The sequence below is a fragment of the Poromitra crassiceps genome (assembly GCF_964638095.1).
Source record: "Poromitra crassiceps genome assembly, chromosome: 29".
Taxonomy (NCBI): domain Eukaryota; kingdom Metazoa; phylum Chordata; class Actinopteri; order Beryciformes; family Melamphaidae; genus Poromitra; species Poromitra crassiceps.
Window position 1 is genome coordinate 437,985 of NC_139641.1, and position 16,259 is coordinate 454,243.

Consider the following 16,259-nt stretch of genomic DNA (forward strand, 5'->3'; position numbering starts at 1 on the left):
ACTGACGCTGCCACTATTTATGAATGAGCTCTATGATTAGCAGATGAAGATCAGCTGAGTCCAGGCATAAGCAGCAGAGTGGGATCAGCATAGCAACCAGGCCTTAGCAACCAGGGCAGAACAACTAAGTGGAGCAGAGAGAACAATGTTAGGAGTGAGACACATACAATAGGCTACATGCACAACTTCTTTACTTCCTGAAATTAGTACAGCTTCTTTATTTCCTGTCCTACACTATTGGATGAACTGATTAATGTCAGGTGTGCCTGATCATTGTTGTGACTGCAGCACACCTGACATTAATCAGTTCATCCAATAGTGATGACAGGAAATAAAGAAGCTGTACCAATTTCAGGAAGTAGTGGAGTTGTGCATGTAGCCCATAAGGGGGAGCGCATCACACACGTTTAAAATGAGAGCGGACATCATCTACAGAGATGACAACATTCATATCTGCCATTTCCTTTACTTTCATGATAGCTTCAGCCTGTTCTTTAAAAAAAATCATATTTATCAAATCTACAAAAAAAGTTATTTAAATCATTTGCCATGTCAAGTTCATTTGCAACTGGCATGGGATGGCGTTTAGGCTTATATCCAGTAATTGTCTGTAAACCCTGCCATGCTCTTCTAGCAAACAAGCCTTATCACTTCAAAAGAAAGTGTAGAGTGGCAACATGTTGTGAAATGCGCACACACACAGGCAGCCTGTCACCATGGATTCTCTACTTAATTCTAACATATTTCTACCATTAAACATTCTCTGTAATCTCTGTCATCTGCTTGCTAATTATGTGTCAAGTATGTTCTCATCACCATTCAATCAAAGAGAACAACTGTAAGTGTAAATGTCGCATTTTGGCACTCACATCCCATCGTGATCGCGTCCATAACACCAACATGTTATTTGATACAGCCTATTTAGTCTAGTAGGAACGGGGGGTCCCCGCGCACCCCGAAAGATATATTTTTCTAACATAGATTTTGTACTCGTCAAGGTGTCTAATAAACAAATTTTGTTGTTACCCCGTTGAAATAGTGTCCCATGGGTCCGTTTGGCGGCCATCTTTGCGGGCATATTGCGATGTCTGATGAAAATGGATAAGGGTCATAACTTTTGAACTAGACGTCATACAGAGACAAATGACACCACTTTTCTGTATGATTTCTGCATGAGGAATTGATTGAGAGGGTTGTTTTAATGATTTTAACAGGTTTGGTATAGTAAAACTCAAAAACATTTGAAAAAAGTGTCTAATTTACTCTCAAAATCTTGCAAAATAAATCTATCTACATATTAGTCCATGGGCCAGAAGGGTTGGGAATAATGCTCATATTGATTTTTGGCAAGGTATACATCTCTAGAGTTAGAAAATATGTGAGAGCATTGCACCAATGGTAGCTAAATGTGTTTTATCACTCGAACACCATGCAAAACATAATAGTTGCGGGACTTTTAGGGACATTTGAGGCTAAGTTCATGCAAATCAAGTCTAAAAGCACCAGATTTTGCCCAGAATTAGCCCAGGGCATGCTCTAACGATTGAGCCAGAGTGCCCGAGCTGGCGGCCAGATCCAATATGACCACTGTCCGAAAAAGATTTTGGCTATAACTTTTGAAAGAGATGAGCTAGAAATACAGACTTGGTGTCTATCTTATGTTTTTTGACCATTAGAAAGGTGTTGGAATGCTTATCTTTACTAATGAAGATGTGTGTGGACCCCTAATCTGCATATTTCCAAGATGGCGACTACCTAAATATGAGTTTTAACATAACTGTTGATGCTTTTAGTAAACTCTGTGTCCATTTGATGGTTTTTGAGTTTTAGAAACACATTGTAATACTCAAATTTATGATTGAATCCATCTATAGCACTCTACTTTGCATAGTAAATAGGCTACCAATATGGCCGCTAAACTTTTTTTTTTTTTTTACATACACTTTCACCCAGATTGAGTGTAGACTTGTAAGAATAAGTTACCATCAAACTGGTGGAAACAAACAATCTACAGTATGTATCTTACAGATTTTATTGAAACAATTAGACAAATAGAGTATAACCCATTCCCATTGATACAGGTAATAGCCAGTCTGTGCATCAATGCTCTCCATAAATGTGAAATGCTATCAATACTGATCAAAGGTGTTTAGAATTTGAACAAAATATTACAATATCAGAAACAAAAACAACAGAACAAAACATATATTGGTGCCTATATGTACAAGTGAGTAGTAGCCTACTTATGTCCATGGGTTGAATTGAGTTAGAAGTGCTCAGTCCTTTTGATTTACCAGGGTGACTGATTTTGCATAAAAGACTTCAGATGACAAGTGGTTTTTGTTTATATCCTTATATCCACAGCCAGATTACTAAAATATTGTTGTCTCGACCCTCATTGTTGGTACAGGCACTCTTGCATCCACATTGAGGTGCCACGGGCTCCAGCTAAAGCACGCACTACATGACTTTTTGCAGCTGCAGCAGAGAATGATGACTCAGGCTTTACTGGCATCTGGAAGATGGGTCCAGTAAGGTTCCAAAGTCTTGGTCATGGAGTCCCAGTACCAGCCCCACGTACTGAACTCTGGATGTTTTGCTGGACAGAGGTTGCCTGATTCCAGTAGAAGCTGGCCTGCAGCAGTCCCCATTTTACATGCTGAATCAGTGCATCTTGGGTGGGAGGCAGGTTCTCTTGATGCATTTGAAAAAAGCCAATGTCTAGCATCTACTTGGCTGGAGCCACAGCTTTTGCTGTACATGACAACCCCAAGGTGAGGGCGACCAGGGTTTTGGGATGAACTCCTCCTTTCTACCAAGAAGGATGTTATACCTTCTAACAGATCTGAATATGACATATCTGCACTTCAGCCTTGTAACCATCCTGAAGCAGACACTACAGTAGAATGATTTATAGCACCTGGCACATGCTGGGCCAGTAGCCATAGAAACTCAGGATCCATACGTCCAACAGTGATGTTGTAATACTTGCAATACGCTTCTTCTACACATTAGGCCTCACAGAGCACTGGATCGGCTTCACGTGTGGAAAGTACATTTATGTTCACAAAATCTGCAATGTTCTTGGTCCCCAGAGATCACTGGCATTACATCTTTTCCATGTGCTAAAATGATGTGATACTACATCAGTCTTCCAGGGCTATGGGAAAAGGAGTGGATGGGCAGCTTGGGAAGCAACATGCGGATCTCACTGAGACCGTGGATGCCTTCACCTTGGAGCCTGAACCGATCAACTCAGATGTCCATGTCCAAAGACTGGAAGCATTATGGTTGTTGTCATGTCCAGCAAGAGCTGTGTCTCCAGCCAAGAAGAAGCCAGACATCCGCCTTTCTCAAATGGTACCAAGTCCCTTGAGAACTTGCATCCCACCCAAGATGCACTGATTCAGCATGTCAAATGGGGACTGCTGCAGACCAGCTTCTACTGGAATCAGGCAACCTCTGTCCAGCAAAATATCCAGAGTTCAGTACGTGGGGCTGGTACTGGGACTCCCATGACCAAGACTTGGGAACCTTACTGGACCCATCTTTCAGATGCCAGTAAAGCCTGAGTCATCATTCTCTGCTGCAGCTGCAAAAAGTCATGTAGTGGGTGCTGTGAATGCTGTAAAGCTGGAGCCCGTGGCACCTCAATGTGGATGCAAGAGTGCCTGTACCAACAATGCGGTCAAGACAACAATATTTAGTTAATCTGGCTGTGGATATAAGGATATAAACAAAAACCACTTTACACTCAATCTAACTTAACCCCCCAACCCATGGACATACCTAAGTGTTACTCACTAATTGTTTCAATAAAATATGTAAGATAAATACTGTAGATTGTTTGTTTCCACCAGTTTGATGGTAACTCATTCTTACAACTACAAAAGTGTATGTAAAAAAGAAATGGGATAGCAGCCATATTGGTAGCCTATTTACTATGCAAAGTAGAGTGCTATAGATAGATTCAATCATACATCTGAGTATTACAATGTGTTTCTAAAACTCAAAAACCATAATGGACACCGAGTTTACTAAAAGCATCAACAGTTATGGTAAAACTCATATTCAGGTAGCCGCCATCTTGGAAATATGCAGATTAGGGGTCCACACACATCTTCATTAGTAAAGATAAGCATTCCAACACCTTTCTAATGGTCAAAAAACATAAGATAGACACCAAGTCTGTATTTCTAGCTCATCTCTTTCAAAAGTTATAGCCAAAATATTTTTTGGACAGTGGTCATATTGGATTTGGCCGCCATGGTGACCCCGGGGGTCACCAGCTCGGGCACTCTGGCTCAATTGTTAGAGCATGCCCTGGGCTAATTCTGGGCAAATTCTGGTGCTTTTAGACTTGATTTGCATGAACTTAGCCTCAAATGTCCCTTGCGGGACGCAACTATTATGTTTTGCATGGTGTTATAAATCGAGTGATAACACACATTTAGCTACCATTGGTGCAATGCTCTCACATATTTTCTAACTCTAGAGATGTATACCTTGCCAAAAATCAATATGAGCATTGGATATGATATGATATATGAGCCCATGGACTAATATGTAGATAGATTTATTTTGCAAGATTTTGAGAGTAAATTAGACACTTTTTTCATATGTTTTTGAGTTTTACTATACTAAACCTGTTAAAATCATTAAAACAACCCTCTCAATCAATTCCTCATGCAGAAATCATACAGAAAAGTGGTGTCATTTGTCTCTGTATGACGTCTAGTTCAAAAGTTATGACCCTTATCCATCTTCATCAGACGTCGCAATATGCCCGCAAAGATGGCCGCCAAACGGACCCATGGGACACTATTTCAACGGGGTAACAACAAAATTTGTTTATTAGACACCTTGAGGAGTACAAAAATCTATGTTAGAAAAATATATCTTTCGGGTGCGCGGGGACCCCCCGTTCCTACTAGACTAATTGTAGCCCTAGATTTCTTTCTTCTTTTTATTCCATTGACATTATCATGCAGTTTTGAGGATAAAGCGGTGCCGCGTCTATGTGCCGACAGACCGCAGTGCCGACAGTCCGCAATGCCGATAGCCCACAAGCAGAACCAGCTGAGCGAGGCGGTGTGCAGCGTGTCGGGGGACCGGCTGGAGCTAACCTTGCTTAGCCCCCATGCCTAAACCTAACCTTTCCCACCCCCCATGCCTAAACCTAACCTCCCAGAGACCCTAACCCTAACTCTAACCCTAGCCCAAACCCTAACCATAACCCTGATCCTGGCCCTAACCCGAACCCCTGACCTTAAACTCTAACCCTAACCCCACCTGGATAAATCATAAACGTAACCCTGACATAAATCATAAACCTAACCATACTGGGATAACTCTTGACCCTAACCTAATGGGAATAATTTAATTTGACAGGTCCAGGATGCCCTAAATAGACAATTTGATCATAATCAAGAGGGAGGGTTGATTTCAAAGTAGGCAACATCAATGGAGACATACCCAAAAACAAATCTAAAACTCAGAATTCCAATGAATTAAACACTGAATAAAATTACAATTGGACTGTTATCAGTGTTGACAAGACAAAGAGTCATTACTTTTACTATAAAAACGTTTTGAAAGTGAAATATGGCCATTGGGCAAGTATAACAGACAGTTACGCAAAAAGGCAACTCTGCTGCACTGCTCTGTAGGCTACTGACCCAGACGGGGTCATGCCCATGTTCCCCGGGTTCTATGTTCCCCGCTCCTGCTAAAAAGGGTTCTATGTTCCCCGGGTCCTATGTTCCCCGCTCCCAAAAAAGGGTCCTATGTTCCCCGGGTCCTATGTTCCCCGCTCCCGAAAAAGGGTCCTATGTTCCCCGCTCGTATGCGTAAAGTCAGCGAGTGCAAACTGCAGGGCCATAACGGCAATATAGATTGAGAACGACAAATGACAATGACATTGCTCTCTGTCAGAACTTGTTTGGATGTCCTGATGTTGGTCTTGTTAGTTATGTTGGAAAATGCGCACCAGTCTGTGTGTCTGATTAGGGGCAGTTCATTCATTCATACTGTGAGCTGCTGTGCTTTTCTTGATGGCTATTTATTGTTCTTACTGATATGTAAAGTTTAAACTGCTACCTTGTGTTGATTTGTTAGTTGCTGACTAGCTAATGTCATTGGACCACATTGGACAAAATGCATTTGCATATTTCTACCAGAATGTAGCGTGTTCCTTCCAAACTTTTTACATGAAAGTAACTAATTAACCAAATTAAATGAGTGGTGGGTGGAAATAATAATTCGCCTATTCTTATTCAAACATACAGTTTTGAAACATTCAATAAAGACAAATTAAAAATATGAAAAATGATGCATTGGACAGACATCTCATTAGTCCGACAGCTCGTTACCCGACAACGAAAATCTCACTAGTCCGACAGCTCGTTAGTCCGAAAATAATGCACTCTGACTGCAGCGCAAATGGTTTTCTCTCCTTTCTCTCTCACCCCCTCTCTCTCATGGACATAATGTAGTAAACCTGCTGTGGGAGGAGATGTTTGGGGGGTGTCCACACAGACACAGAGAGGGGGAGAGAGAGCGAGTGTGTTAAATCACAAACCGGCAAGGTCTGCGCTGTGCGTCCTCACCGCCCTATCTCTCCACGCGCGCATCCAAGTGGAAATGGGACCAGCGCAGCCATGCAGTTTCCAAGTTTCTACATTTTTTTCAGTGATCGATCATTTAGGGAACATTATTAGCGCCGCTGCCACCTGTGAGAGTAACATGAGTCTCTGATAATGAACTCTGATAATTTGTTATGAGGCTGTGTGATGCAGCGCCAGGGAGCATTACGCACAGGTGAGGTAGCCTATGTTACATTTTTCAATAGCTAAGATTGTCATTAAACTGTAGGAGCACAAACATATTTCTTTTAGATTGATCACAAACAACTCCTACAGTAGCTGCACTATCCGTCATGTGGTTTAAAACAGGTCGCAGGAGCAAATTATGTTATTATTCTTGACAATTTGGCAGCGCTACGAAAGACACAATAGGCCTATAGGCTACGATGGTAACGTCCTTTTCCTTCCAGCCTGTTCTAACTGGAGTGCGTTTCCATATTATATCGTACAGTGTGGGGATATGAATAATAACGCACGTCGGATCATAAATTAGACATCAGTGTCATCAGGCCATATATATATATATATAGGCTATAGCCTAGCAGTGCAGTGCCATGCAGTAGCCTACTGGAATTAGTGAATGATCAAAAACATTAGGCTATGTCAACCCGTTCTCACTCCGAGCACGTAGCATATTGACGCTTTGTCACGTCCCTTGTGCGTTGCTTGTTACTAACACAGTACCCTTGAGCGACCCATGAAACGACTTGGGCTTTCCAACTAAACTCCAATGTAAACCCATGGAAGTCATCTTTGACGCTCATGGCAACTACTCCCTGGTCTAAACACGGTGCCCTTGCGCGACCGATATAACGACCTGGGCTTTCACTAATTATTATTTTTTTCATTAGGGCTTTGGGGGGGGGGGGGCCCGAAGCGGTAACTGTCTGCCTTTCCGAAGCCCTGCCACTCCGAACGTTAACTTCCATTATTCGGACTGGCGGTCGTTCACCTTAGAAGCCGCAATGCCGACCTTAGGTTTAGGCGTGGGGGTGGGAGAGGTTAGGTTTTGGGTTAGGGTCTGGGGGAGGTTAGGTTTAGGCATGGGGGGAGGTTAGGTTTGGCGTGGGAAAACGGGGAATATAGAACCCGGGGAACATAGACATGATCCCTTTCTGAGTGCCGATATTTCGGAGTGGCAGAACATCGGAGTGGCAGCACGTCGGAGTGGCAGCATGTAACCGCCCGAAGCACAAGCAGAGGGAGGAAAACAGCGCAAAGGAGAACCGACGTGCCACGTTCAAAATCATCATAAAAGTATTATTTTATTTTTAATATGTAGGCCTATGTTTGATATTCAATATGTACACGTGCATGCACATACACGCATGTGTCCCAGTCACTGCTCCACCCCCTCTGCCGGATCTGGGGAGGGCCGTAGGTGGACCTGCACATGCTTCCTCCAATACATGTGCAGTCGCCAGCTGCTTCTTTTCACCCGAGAGTGAGTTTCACCGGTGGGACGTAGCGTGTGGGAGGATCACGCTACCTCCCCAGTTCCCCTCCACCCAGACAGGCGCCCCCAACGACCAGAGGAGGTACTAGTGCAGCGACCAGGATGTACAGTATATTTGTTTGTGTATAAAAACAAACAAACTGTGTGTAAAATGTAAAAAGTAAAATTATGGATGGAGATGAGTGCTGATAGCTATGTGTAAAATATCTATAATAAGCGATGGGGATGTAATTTAAGGATGTCATGATAATATATAACTGTTAAAAGTGGTAGCAGTGGTGGTGACTTGCTATCATAATAATATTAATAAACAGGTCAATAAATAATCATAATAATAATAATAATAGTTATAATAATAATAATCATCGAAGTGGAAACAGCAGTTATTGTTACAGTGTAAGTTGGTTGGACCCAGGAGCAGACGCGGACACAGTTCTCAAAAAAGGAAGAAAGTTTATTTTCACAATGATAATTTCCACTGGAATGAATGGCAGGCTGACAGGCCACAGCAGAGACAATTCCCGAACTCCGCTCACAGCTGCGAAGAGGTCTGGTGCTGAGATCCGACCTGAACACAAGAGATAGAGTCAATTTAAAGATCCACAGGAAACGCACGAAAAAACACGAGAATGAATTCCAGACTCCACGTATAGCTACCACGGTAGAAGACTTAATAATCTGACGAAGAGTGGGTGCAGAGCCAGGGTCTTTATGCCGGTTACTGGTGATGAGTGGAGTGATTTCCAGCCGTGCTGCGAGGTCCAGGTACTCAGTGTAGATTGCTGCCAGCCGTGTCAGTGCAAAAACACACAGGGGAGGGGGAACACAGAGGAAGAGAGACACACCAAAACACACACCCCGCTGTCTCCTGACAGTTATAATAATGATAATAGTTCGGAACAGAAGGTAGGTTAATGTAATAATGGTAATTTAGTAAATAAATAAATAAATTAACAAAACATGAAATAAATTAAACAGTCAAACAATCAAAAATAAACCAATCCAGTCAAAGGGGAGGGGGGGGGGGGGGGTAATGGGACATATTAAACTATAATAATGATAATAATAATAATAATAATATAATAACCGTAGCTAAACTAATCATAATAATAATAATGGAAGCCGTAATTATAGGTAATCAATAATCATAATAGAAATGTCAGTAATAATAATGATAATGATAATAACCATAGTTATACTACTAATAATGTAGCGAAGCTATTATGCTCGCTGGAGGCAAAGCCCTGGGGCTTGCCCCGTGAAGTGTGCTGGATCGTGTATGAAGGCTCACGCGCTGTGGTCGATCAGAATCACGGAGATGGAGATAGGGACCGACTGGTCGGTCCTGGGACGCGGTTGAATTACCACTGGTGACCTGTTTGGGTGTAAGGCAGTCAGTCACCAGGGCCTGGCTGGTTGTAAGACAGCAGGGGTTCAGCTCGGGTCTGCAATTGGTTTCGCTAATGGTTGACATTATTAGGGTATGTAATCTCGAAGGGATCAAGCAGATCTCTCGGATGAGGTTTAGCGTCACGGAACACTGTGTTTATATGGTCGCGTTCCGGTGTATGACATCACGTCATTGGTGATGTCACAACGTTCGAGGGAACTATGACATCATCGGTGCTATGTCTGACGTCGCCGATGACCTCACAGGTGAACTCTATGCTATGACATCATTGTCATCGCTGATGATGTCATCATCATTACGTCCTTGGCGCGCCGGCTGGTAGGCATCGACTGCCCCAAGAACAGGCCTGACGGTGGGCCATTATGGACCGTTTCTACAGCCGCTCCCAGATTCCTGTGGGGAATCTGTATTCTTCCAGAAATGGCCGGAATGGCCCTCCAGTCCCACCTGGTATAGGCAGGGCTTGGTTGATTATTCTGGGAGTGAGGGGGGCTGTGGTCCGCCTGGCCACCAGCCGGGTGTAGGCACGGGTCCGCGCGCCGCTGTCCAGTCCCGTACATCACAAGAGCCGAGATTTGGTGACTGTCCTCGTTGGCCAGGATGTGTGTGGGATCCTACACACACATTAGCGAGCTGTAATGGCCTCTGGGGGCTTGAGCTTCCAGTTGATGAAACTCAGCGGCGTGAGGTCAGCGCGGGAGCCGCTCAGGAGCCAGGGGACGCTTATCTCCTCCTCTCCAGCTTTCCTGACTTCCCAGCCTGCTCCCTGCAAAGACTCTTTTCCTTTCCGCTGCTTCTCTTCATAAACCCTGAGGAATTATGGAATTAATCAGCTGGTCCCTCAACGCAATTGATAAAATTATCTCGGGTCACAATGCTGGTCCAGGTGAGCCAAAGTGCCCAGACGGCACGTTCTCGGCTGGGTACGTGATGGACGGATGGAAGAAATGGCAGACTGTATGCCTTGCCATTTTGACTGTTGAGGACGTCGAAGATGTCTACATATTCGGATTCATGATAGCTGGACTTTTGCTGACCGGTGTCGGCATCGCAGTCGTCTATCGAAAAATTTCCATGAAAATGGGGAATAATGAAAGCCCAAAGATACAGATCCTCATTAACATGATAAACGAGCTGGCCCGTGTTGTGAACTCTCAGTCTAATGCGTCCACAGAACGCATGAACTCTCAGGCAAATGCGACCACTGAACGCATTTCAAAGGTGGAGGCTACACTGGCAGAGGTGGTCAAAAAACTGGACGCGATCTTGGAGAAGATGCAAAGAAACGGGATTGATGAGTATCAAGTTGAAGAGACGAGCTCCGAGGGAAAGATTTGGATTATACTTTCACTCGGATAACCAAATTATCCATCACTTATTTCGGATCCCCAGACTGCCCGAGGGGGTATGAGAAAATTTCACCGTTGAAGGGCAGTGGAAACGAGGAGTTAACACCCCCCCCCCCCCCCCACCACCACCACCACCCTTCACCTAGACAGCTGCAAGATAAGACTTTGGACGAGGCCGTATATCCGCTCAACAACCGGGAAGGAGGCTCCCACTATTATCTATCCTCCCCCCATCCCCACCCCACCCCCCCATGCCGCCCAGTCCGGCCTGTAGCCCTTGCAAACCTCAACCTGGACGCCACACCCCCCCCCCCCCCCCTTCTCTCGGTCACACACATTGGAGCCCTAGTGGATGCTGCCGTGCGCGATATGCATGGCCTTCAATCATGCGTGAGCGAGCTTCTCCTCCCCTCTCCCACTGCTAAACTCCCGGTCCCCGCAACCCCCACTCCCTCCCCCACCTAGTTTGTTTGCAACGGATGTTAATTCCTTACATGTAACAACAAATGTTTATGTATTGTATTATATTCAAGCGTGCCATTATTCCTTTCAATCTACAAATAATGTAAATAGTCTTAATTCGAGTATTGAATGGTGATTCCCATTCGTGTGTGTTTATGTCTCTAAATGTTGTACGTTGAGGACCGCAATGGAAATAAGCCGCAAGGCTTTATTGTGTTTTTTATCCTCGGTGAACTGTCTGTTTCCCTGTATCTGTGTTGACTTTTTCACCAAAATAAATCAATCAATCAATCAAAACCCATCCTACCCATCTACTGCGGTAGTGAGGAGCCTCTGGTTCTGGTGGCTTGAGTTTCCAGTCGGGGAACCTCAGCGGCGTAGGGTCGGTGAGGAAGCAGTTTGTCTGCCCTCGTTGGAGGGAGGCCTTTGCCCCTAGTGTCTCGTTGGCCGCCCCGTGGAGCGCCGGTGTGGCATCCTCACTGAGGGCACCGAAGGTCGTACACTCCTCCGGCTTGGGGGGAGCCGACCTGAGGCCACCGTAACTTGGCTTCAACTCCTCGCTCTTATCCGCGGTCGTGGGGGGTCGGGGTGTCTTTGGCCAGCGATCTGGGCTGAGAAGAGGTGGTCCGCAACCCCGACTGCTGGTGGTGAGTGCGGGAAGAGGCCTTCCCCACGCGGTGTCGACCACAACAGCTACCTGTGATTGCGGTGGGTCGTCCTCCCACTCTTCCCAGGCCTGCAGCAGTGTCTCGGGTAGGACTGGATCATCCCAGCCTGGTTCCCATTTCCATCGGTGCTGTATGAGCAGGATAAGATGGATCCTCCCGAACTGATGGAGGGGCAAATTCCTCGGGCGGGATTCCTGCTGCAGGGCGGTGATGGGGTAAGGTTGCTCGCCTAGACCAAGGTTCGGTTCCGTAAAGGCTCTCTCGGTGCAATAGGTCTGCTCTGGGCAAATTGCCGGCGAGAGGATGAGGGAGACGGCCGCCCCGTGAAGCATCTGGGGCTCCTGCCTTGCCGTCCGCAAAGGCATGTCCACTTGCTCCACTTGCTCTGACTTCTTGGCCTCCCTAGAGGTCTTGGCTGGAGTTGTCTCCATGAGCCCGGGCAGGGCCAGGAGGTGAATTCTGGGAATAGGTAGTTGAGATGGCTGGTCCCACCCTCTGGGGGGGTCCCAGCTGTCTGGTCCAGCTATCTTGTGGGAATGATTGACGCCGTCCGGCTGGCTGTGCCCTGTGCTGTTGGTCCCAACGTTCGCCGTGCCTACCTGAGTGTGGGGTATCGCGGTGGCGGGGTCGGCCGCCCCGTTGCACTGTATTGCATGCTCGGGGTCGGCGACCTCTGTCCTAGGTGGGAGTGTTGGTGGCATTGGCACTGGAACAGTGGGTTCCGTAGTTTGGGTCGTTGGCTCTGGAGCCGCCGTGCTGACCTGACCCTGGTCGTGGGAGGTGAGAGGCACAGGTGGAACTGCCGGGTCCCCGGCAAGCAGACAGGCGCGAGGCCGGGCTGCTACGTGCTCCTGCTCGATTTGCAGCCGGGCACGAACCCGGGCCTCGTGGTGGGCCAGCTCAGCTTGCCGCAGGTGTCGGCTTCTCTCCAGGCGGCGGGTGATCCGCTCTCTAGCTTGGAGGGCCTCCTCTTGGGCCTGTTGGGCCTCTGCTTGGACCCGTTGAGCCTCTGCTTGGACCCGTTGAGCCTCTGCTTGGACCCGTTCTCGGGCCCGCCTCGCCGCTCTGGTTTGCTCATTCAGCCTGTCGTACTCCGCATCGGCTTCCTACTCCTCCGCGTGTTGGCGGCGAAGGCTCTCGGTCGCCAATCGTGTCTTGTATTCCTCGTAAGCTGCCGCTTGGGCTGGGGAATACGCGTGGGCACGTACGGTTGACCGTGAGCTGGCGCTAGAGTGTCGCGATGCACTATGGTGACTGCAGTGACTGCTGGCGCTATGATAGTGAGAGTGACTGGGGCTCCTCGACCGAGGCTCTGTTCGGGAAGGGGGCCGGACCCCTTGGTACCGGGCTGACCCATACCGGCCTGGGGTCTCCGGGTCATAGGCGAGGGCCTGGGCCGAAGATATTCCGTCATAGTGGCTTGCGCCCTGATGATGGTGACTCCTGCGCCCACTAGGGCTGCGGGATACATGGGCGTCTCTGTCGTCATAGGTCAAGCCTCCATGACCTGACCTGTCCCGACTTGACTGGTGGCCAGCTTGATGGGACCTGTCAGTGCGTTGGGATTCCTTGAAGTATTCAGTGATGTCCTGGTTGGTCTCCCTTTGGCGCACGATCGTAGCATCGAACTTAGCCTTTTCTCGAGCTAGGAGATCGGCCCTTGTCTGGTCTGCCTGAGCAGGGAGTCGGTGGTGGCTGCGGATGAGTTCTTGCCCCTGGTGGATCTTCTGGTCGGAGTGTAGGGGGTCTGGCCCTGGGGCTCTTGCCTCGCTCGTACTACTCCGAACTCTGGATACTCTGCGGTATCCAGATTCGATCTGGTGGGGGAAGGGTTGCTCCTCTGGTCGGTGGGGTGCCGTTACCAGAGCGAGCTCACCTGACTCCTGCTCCATCTCTGAGCGTCGCAAGTCCTCTGATCCGCTCGAAGGACCAAATTGTAGCGAAGCTTTTGGGCTCGCTGGGGGCAAAGCCCTGGGGCTTGCCTCGTGAAGTGTGCTGGATCGTGTATGAAGGCTCACGGGCTGTGATCGATCAGAATCACGGAGATGGAGATAGGGACCGACTGGTCGGTCCTGGGACGCGGTTGAATTACCACTGGTGACCTGTTTGGGTGTAAGACAGTCAGTCACCAGGGCCTGGCTGGTTGTAAGACAGCAGGGGTTCAGCTCGGGTCTGCAATTGGTTTCGCTAATGGTTGACATTATTAGGGTATGTAATCTCGAAGGAATCAAGCAGATCTCTCGGATGAGGTTTAGCGTCACGGAACACTGTGTTTATATGGTCGCGTTCCGGTGTATGACATCACGTCATTGGTGATGTCACAACGTTCGAGGGAACTATGACATCATCGGTGCTATGTCTGACGTCGCCGATGACCTCACAGGTGAACTCTATGCTATGACATCATTGTCATCGCTGATGATGTCATCATCATTACGTCCTTGGCGCGCCGGCTGGTAGGCATCGACTGCCCCAAGAACAGGCCTGACGGTGGGCCATTATGGACCGTTTCTACAAATAATAATAATAATAGTAATCAAAATAGTAATCATAACAGTAAAAATAGTTCAGGCCTGGAAATAGGTCAATATAATAATGGTAATTTAGTAAATAATAATAATTAAAGCTGCAGGCAGCGTCGTGGGCCCTCGCACCCGCCGCGCGTCGGGGTTCGGAGCAGATAGGACAACGTTCAGTCGAGTCTCAATCAACTTCCTGTGTTGCCGATAGGGGGCGCTCTGCCTATAACGCTATATCGGCATGTACGTGCGCGAAGTCTGGGATGCTCATCAAACATGTGAAGTTGGGTGCGGGTATGACCGTGTACGGCCGAGTTCCAAACCTCTTTCTGTGTGGCCACTAGGGGGCGCTCTGCCTATCACTCCAAATTGTCATCTAGATGTGTTCAGGCTGGGATGGTGGTGAAACGTGAAGTTTGGTGCACGTGTTAGCATGTAGGGGGGAGTGACAAACCACTTTCTGTGTTGCCAGTAGGGGGCGCTATGACTATAAATGGATATTGACATATAGATGTGTACAGGCATGGACACTTATCATGCATGACAAGTTTGGAGCAGATCTGACAATCTACAATGGAGTTACTCTAACTTCCTGTGTGGCCAGTAGGGGGCGCTCTGCCACTAACTCCAAATGGTCCTATAGATGTCTTCAGGCTGGGATGCTCATCAAACATGTGACGTTTGGTGCGCGTGTGAGCATGTAAGGCCGAGTTCCAAACCACTGTCTGTGTTGGCAGTAGGGGGCGCTATGACTATAAATGGATATTGACATATAGATGGGTTGAGGCATGGACACTTATCATGCATGACACGTTTGGAGCAGATTGGACAATCTACAATAAAGTTACTCCAACTTCCTGTGTGGCCAGTAGGGGGGGCTCTGCCTATAACTCCAAATGGTCATCTAGATGTGTTCAGGCTGGGATGCTCATCCAACATGTGACGTTTGGTGCGCGTGTGAGCATGTAGGGCCAAGTTACAAACCACTGTCTGTGTTGGCAGTAGGGGGTGCTATGACTATAAATGGATATTGACATCTAGATGTCTTCAGGCATGTACACTTATCATGCATGACAAGTTTGGAGCAGATTGGACAATCTACAATGGAGTTACTCCAACTTCCTGTATGGCCAGTAGGGGGCGATCTGCCGATCACTCCAAATGGTCATGTAGATGTGTTCAGGCTGGGATGGTCATGAAACATGTGAAGTTTGGTGCACGTGTTAGCATGTAGGGGGGAGTTACAAACCACTTTCTGTGTTGCCAGTAGGGGGTGCTATGACTATAAATGGATATTGACATATAGATGTCTACAGGCATGGACACTTATCATGCATGACAAGTGTGGAGCAGATTGGACAATCTACAATAAAGTTACTCCAAGTTCCTGTGTGGCCAGTAGGGGGCGCTCTGCCTATCACTCCAAATGGTCATGTAGATGTGTTCAGGCTGGGATGGTTATCAAACATGTGGATTTTGGTAGGCGTGGGACCATGTTCTGACGAGTTACAAAACGATTTATGTGTGGCCAGTAGGGGGCGCTCTGCCTATAATGCTATATCGGCATGTACGTGCGTGAAGTCTGGGATGCTCATCAAACATGTGAAGTTGGGTGCGGGTGTGACCGTGTACGGCCGAGTTACAAACCGCTTTCTGTGTGGTCACTAGGGGGCGCTCTGCCTATCACTCCAAATTGTCATCTAGATGTGTTCAGGCTGGGATGGTCGTGAAACATGTGAAGTTTGGTCCG